This window comes from Podarcis gaigeae, assembly GCF_964106915.1.
Source record: "Podarcis gaigeae genome assembly, chromosome: 8".
NCBI classification, from domain to species: Eukaryota; Metazoa; Chordata; class Lepidosauria; order Squamata; family Lacertidae; genus Podarcis; species Podarcis gaigeae.
The window spans coordinates 45,215,985-45,223,286 of record NC_139684.1 but is presented as its reverse complement, the minus strand read 5'-3'; positions in this window follow the sequence as shown (position 1 = coordinate 45,223,286).

Genomic DNA, 7,302 nt, shown 5'->3' with positions numbered 1-7,302 from the left:
GCTTTTTCATTAGGCAGAGTAAGACAGCTGCCCCCCAAAAAACAGTTTTGGGTTTCCTGAAAGGATAGCAAATGGTCTCTTCCTTTATTTATTACTGTTAGATTTTTACTGCTAGGGAAATGGAGAGGCAGTTGTGTGATTTTCTGCACCAGGCACAGCTGTTTATGTACCTTGAGTTGTGGCGGTTGAACTGATGGGGCAATTCCACTTCGGGGAGCAAAATGTCTTAGACCAGACTTGTGGAATGCGGCAGTCGGCTTTAAGTACCTGAGTACCACTAATACAGTAGTAATCAATAAATACACGTACATATTTAAAAGATGGAATTCCTGAAAAGTGTCCCAGAGACATATCACGTGGAAATTTTCTTCTAAAGCAACTCTCCATATGCATTGACTGGGTCATACCTGGGGCTGCCATACATCTGGATTTTCCTGGACTTTACCGGTTTCCAAAGGCGGAATTGACGTCCAGGAGGGATTTCCAAAAGACTGGATCTTAGGCAAGTCAATTAAAAAATTGTGGTTTTTGGTGTGTGTTTTTTGGGGGGACTCAATAATTTTGGGGGTGTCCTTGTTTTTACTTTTTGAAATCTGTTATACCCCTTTAACTAAACATCTTTTCTAGAGCACAAATATACCAGTCTGTTGATCCATACTGCACTTCAAGATTGCCATATTCAATTTCTGTTGAAATACTGCCTTTTCCTTTGGTATTTGACAAGCTTTTTTCATTCAGCCTTTGTCCCAGAGGCTTTGGTATTAAAACAGAATGGGCAGTGCAATGTATGCATGTATGTCAATAGCAAGGAAGACTTACAGAGCTTTATAAATCATGTGGACTGCTAGCAAAGTCTTGATTTTAAAAAAGGGGGAACCATGATTGTAGTTCTATGGAGCTTTTGTCATGTATCTCAGCTCAACATTGTTTGTAGTTTGACTGTACAATGAACAAAGCTTGCTAGTGTGCAAGGAAGGTCACGTATACACCGAGACACAGTATTACTAAATGAGATAAGGTGTTTCTGCAAAATGGGGGAGAGGGAGAGAGAGGATGGGATGGGATAAAAAGTAAAAAGGGGTGGTGCCAACATCCTTTGGCTCTGCCTCCACCCATTTTGGGGTATAACCTCCTGATGTTGTGAATAAAACCTTAGATTTTCATAAAGCCAGCCCCAAACCATGTCATGTTCATGGGTTGTTGTTGTTGTTTTTAGTAAATCAATACTGTTATTATGATCTAAGCCAAAGGATCGTGAACATTACCAAAGAAAACATCCCTAACTTGTCAAGGGAGTGATTTTGACAGCGTAGTGCCCCTTTTTTTGGGGGGGGGGAGAAACCAAACAAACACCATCCTTTCTTGAGAAATGTCGACATCAGTTTACAAACTCATGTTCTCAATTGACACAATCCATTCTTGGTAATCTAATTGGTCATGTGTCACTCCCATCCCATTGGCTGTATCTCCCATGGGACTGATTCAGGAAGCATTGTCCTCACGTACAACTGCTTTCATGTGCCTTCAATGACATCACCATACACACACACACACACATTTAATTGGCTACTTAATTGTCTACCATCTATGATCCCTGCTTGACTGCAGTCAACTATGAGCTAATCCAGAAAGGGAAAAGAACAAACCAAAAGGAAAACATGTTGTGTAATAGCAGCCAGGACAAGTCAAACAGAATCAAAATAAAGAAGGTCTTTGTTTCATAACACCAAAACTGTGTTGTTGTTTTTAACTTGCAATTTGAAACTGGAAAACATAATTGCAGTTCAGCTTTTTGAGTTTCATCATTTCGTTTCATTTCATTTAATGTGCCTTTCCAGATTAAGCATGTTATTCTAAATCCTTAAAGTCACTATAAAGGACCATTACTCCACCACTGCTAATTAGCAGGATTCTAGGAAACTTTTTTTTTTTTTACAGTTTAAACCAAACCTTACCTGGCCTTTCCTACTAATTCCTTATCAGCATTCTGTACATCCCAGGGCTGAGCTCATATTGATTTGTTCTACTTAAAGGAACCATGCCAATCAAATGTCCCAAAAGAATATGGTTGGTGTGTGTGTGTGTGTGAAAACCTAGTAAAATGAGAAAACTGTAATACAGGGCAAGAGAAATAGCCTAAGCATTTTAATCTCCCCTGTACAGTGGTATAATATCAGAGTGGTATAATGCCTTAACATTAAATGATAGATCTTTGTTAGGAAAACACCTACTCCCTGAAAGAGTGCTTGCAATACAATGTGCTGAAATTCTGCCTCTTTTCAGTGGTGGATCTTGGGGTCTCAAATTTCAGCAGTTTCCCATGTGATGCCAAAATTCAGTGCCCCCACATCTCATGCCACATTCTAAATAATAATTGTGGTTCCCCCCTGCAGTGCTCCTAAGGCTCCATGCCCAGTGCCGCCAAACCGGTTGCATTCCCCTGCGTCTGCCTCTGCTCCTTTAGACTTGCCAGCTGGCCCTGGAGATCCTGCCTGTACCTTGGAAGAATTTGACATATTATGGCTGTCTCACCAGTTCCTTTCCAAACCTTCTTTCCTACCTTCTGTGAACCCTCCTTTGCCAAGATAATCTCCTGGGTGAAACACTGCATTGTTGTAGTCATAGAATGGGAGACATAGTGGCTTTGGCTACTTCTGACAATCTTCTGGTTAACATCTTGTACTCCTTAATCCACCTTCCCAATTCACAAGTCAATGACAGATGTGTGAGCAACCTCTGTTTCAAAACTGGGCACCCCCCTCGCACTCTGCCCTTTCATGCACCTAGGGCGAAGGCTCAGCCCTGAGTGATTGGCTTATCTTGACAGGTAGGAACCCTAGGCTCAAATCAGGGGCCCTATAGATTCACCCACTGAGGTTTCTTTTTGGGGTGGAGGGCAGCTTATTCAGACCTATTTCTGCTTCTATGACAAAAATATAGAACCTGAAATGTCAACAGGAGGCAATTACAGAGAGGGTTCCAATAAGGCCAGGAACTCATCAGGTTTCATTCACAATAGTCTTATATGTTGCTGTAGCTTGGGGATTATGGGGGCTGTAATTCCCTTGACCCTTGGATGCTTCTGATATGCTGCACATGCTTAGCAATATCCAAAACAACTGAGAAACCTAAGGACTTACATAAGAATATTAGAACAGCCCTGCTGGATGAGGCCAATAACAAAGCTGAAAATAGGCATTCATAGCTACAGAGGTCACGTGAGCCTCAAGTGACAAGGTTGGCACAAAGAGTACCTCCAAACAATGTACCTGCTTCTTCAGAATGAGTGCAACCCCATCCTTATCTTCTCAGTACAAGAGCCACCCACCCATAAGGAATCTGCCTTCCCAGGATTCAGACACAGGATATCGTTCCTCATCAGATACATTGTTCACGCAGAGCAGCCACATCTTAGGCCTTCATTAAACTTCACTTTGCACTCATCCTGGCCAGATAGGACCCTAATGCCCCACCTCTGATAAGGAATGCAAAGCGTTGGAGGCACATGCTTCAGCCATGCTTCCAGGCCCCATCACATTCCCAAATACATCACTGTGAATTCAATAGAACTGATTCAGAATGGGTTCATTTTTAACCTGATTTAATTTAGGGCATCCAATGTAAGATGCTCTCCAAGATAACCGGAATAAGTACCCCCATTCCAAATCAGATAGTGGGCATCAGCTTACTGTTAGCTGTAATCTATTGACAAACCGCCAGAAATCTTTATACAAAAATGTTCTCCCTTTGTAGAAGCTTTTATTCTTTTGCATGAAAGTCGGGTGTTCCAGGAACTTGGACTCATATGTATGCCCTTCACGTTGTGTTTTTAAATAAAGTTCTTCAGAGTGACACGGTTGTACAGTCTGGAGTTTTGCCACATGGAGCTTCATTGATCTTTTAGTCAACCTCTGTTTATTCAGCACCTGATATTCTGGACAGTTGTGAAGGAGAATAGAAAGAGCCATAAGCAGGGAAGTGGATTTATTTGTAGAACTGTCCTAACGGAGAAGCCTCAAGGGACACCAGAGTAAGAGATGAGTTTCCGACAGCAGGAGCAAAAATGGCTAAACCGTTTCCAGACATCTCCTCTGTGGACTCAAATGAATTTCTCAGTTTTCAAAAGGAGTATCTGATAGGCGTGTACACTGGTCACAACAATCCGATCTGTATCTCTAACTATGGAAAGTCCTAAGGGTCAGATAGGGATGTCTGGAGAACTGCATTTGGCCCCTGAGTGTGATATTCCCAACCCCTGCAAAAGGGGGGTTGTACATAGGGCCAGCCTACTCTTACTCAATACTATTACACTGCCACATTCTGACTCATAGAATGTAGCATTGTAGAATTGAAAGGTACCCCCAAAGGTACCTCATCTAATCCCCTGCAATGCAGGAATCACAGCTAAAGAATCCCTGTCAGATAGCCATCCTACCTCTGCTTAAAAACCTCCATCAAACATAGTCCACCACCTTCCAAGGTAGTCCATTCCACCGCTGAACAGTTCAGCAGACTCTATGGCAGAATTCCCAGGGCAACCAGAATCTCCCCATTCCATTGGAGCAAAAGATTGCTGGAGTGGATCATAGAATCATAGAGTTGGAAGAGACCACAAGGGCCATCGAGTCCAACCCCCTGCCAAGCAGGAAACACCATCAGAGCACTCCTGACATATGGTTGTCAAGCCTCTGCTTAAAGACCTCCAAAGAAGGAGACTCCACCACACTCCTTGGCAGCAAATTCCACTGTCGAACAGCTCTTACTGTCATGAAGTTCTTCCTAATGTTTAGGTGGAATCTTCTTTCTTGTAGTTTGGATCCATTGCTCCGTGTCTGCTTCTCTGGAGCAGCAGAAAACAACCTTTCTCCCTCCTCTATGTGACATCCTTTTATATATTTGAACATGGCTATCATATCACCCCTTAACCTCCTCTTCTCCAGGCTAAACATGCCCAGCTCCCTTAGCCGTTCCTCATAGGGCATCGTTTCCAGGCCTTTGACCATTTTGGTTGCCCTCCTCTGGACACGATCAGGGCCCTTTACTTGAAGAGGCACCTTTTAATAAAAGCGGAGCTTACAATTGAGACAGACCTGATATTCCTATATAAAGCTGCCTATTGCTCAAGAGTTCTTTTCAACAGAGGACAGCCCAGGGCTTCAAATGTCCCTGGTATAGCATATCTCTGGAGAAGTGTGGAAAGTTAAAAAGGCAGCCCTTGGGATCATAGTAGGAAATCAAGATGGCTGCTGCCTAGTCACTCAGTGCCAAGCGTTATAAAAAATAAAAAAGGGGAATTGGGTTGAGCACTGTTAGGGTGTGATACATCATTTTAATTATATTGCAGAAGCAGGTTTTTAAAAACAAAAACCATGTTTCTTAATTTGAATATCATATCTGCTTGAAGATGCACAAAGCCCCCCCCCCCCGGTAAAATTTTCTTGTGAACCCAAGGGTCTTGTGTTTTCAGCTGGATCCTATTCCCTTGAAAGGAAGTTGGTTAAACAGGGATGGCAAGAATGTATGGTGTTTAAGCAACATCCCTTCGCACGCCATCTCCATTCCTAGCAGGAAGTGGCTGCCAAGCTGCCCTCAAGCATAGCGCTGGAGCTGTGGTCTGTCAAACACAGCAGGCTCAGCATATTATGTCTCTAGTGGGCTGTGGTCCGAAGCAGATGATTAATCTGTCAGGTCTTACTGGAATGCTTAGGAAACCTGGCTGGCAAAGGCAGGAAGAAAGGTCAAAGCGTAAATTACACTTGCAGTGGGTTTAAAGCAGCCCCATATATTAACCAAGCTATTCCCAAGTGAACACCTCCCTGCTTCCCTTGCACTTACACTTAACACTTTCCCTCTAATTTGATCACAGAAAAGTCTCTAACGGAGATGCAGCTTATTATTATGACTCAGCCTTTCTTTACTGTGCTTGTTTTTTTGGCCTAGAGGATAGATAAATAGATCGGCAGATGATGGATAGAATCCAGACAGTGTTAAGCATGTTTAAGTTCTACTGATTTCATTTAGAAATTTAAGTAGGTGGTGGTGAAATTTTACCCCAAAGTATGAATGAGATCACTGAAACATCCAGTCCAATATTGTCTATCCTGAGTGGCAGAAAATCTCCTGGATTTGTGACACTGGTCTTTCCCAGGGGTGCTGCCCGATCCTTTGAGCTAGAGCTTGAACTTGGGACCTTCTGCTTGTGAATTATGTGTTTTGCATGTGAGCCACAACCAAGGGATGGAGGAAGAATCTCAAGAGCCACAATTCTGAAGTGGAGCACTTCAACCAGTTTGTCCAGACCAGGGATGGAGGAGAAATTTGATACAGGTCTCATTTAAACCCAAATCTCTCAAACGCACACTTTCCAAAATAATACGCAAAACAAAATTGGCACTTATCCAAATTTTACAAAGAATTTCGCAAACCAAACACTGTTTACAAAAATGCATATGTTAGGGGAAAGATTCGTGGTGTGACCTTGGCGCTAAGCTTCATTCTGAATGGTGCTCACCACAAATGTATAATTCCCAGAATGCTTTGCCATGTCATCTCATTACTATTTTCCAGAAAGACTTCAGGACTTAAAAAAGTTTGCTGTACTTGCTGTTCTTGACACACACAAAAAGACGCAGTACCCACCAAGTGCTGCATTTTCTAGTGAAATTTCACTGCAGGTTCTCAGACCTACTGTGTTTAAAACAGTCAAACAGAAATTACCATAATTTCAAGGCAAGGGGAGGGAGATAAAAACACTGATGACATTTTTAAGAATATATATATATGAAAGAACACGAAATGGTAAGAACAGTTTTGACTCAGCCTCATATTAATACGCAACCTTACAAGACGGCGCTTCCTAGCACTTACTTTACAGGTTCTAATTACATTTCCATCTAAACTTCTCCTGAAAAGAATATCTCCTGTGTATCCGACTGTGGGATTTGCAATGCTAATGAAGTCAACACCTGGCACAGTGCACAGCTGACACGACTCCCATCTTCTCTCCCCACCCCACGTATTTTTGTCGTCGTCTTTTGGCAGATTTCAAATCTGTTGCTGTTTCATCTTAGTCTAAAACAGGAGCGGGGAACTGCAGGGCTGAAGGCCAAATGTAGCACCCCTGGCTTCTCTTACATGGCCTTCAGGATTCTCCCAAGGCCATGCACCTGCCCAAGTAACACCCCTCACCCGTCCTGCTTTCCTTGTGGCTTTTTGCACAGCTGTAATGTGTCATTGAACTCTGATAATGCCTCTTTCTCACTTGGAAGGGGGACAGAGGGGGTATTTCTGAGATGATTTGAA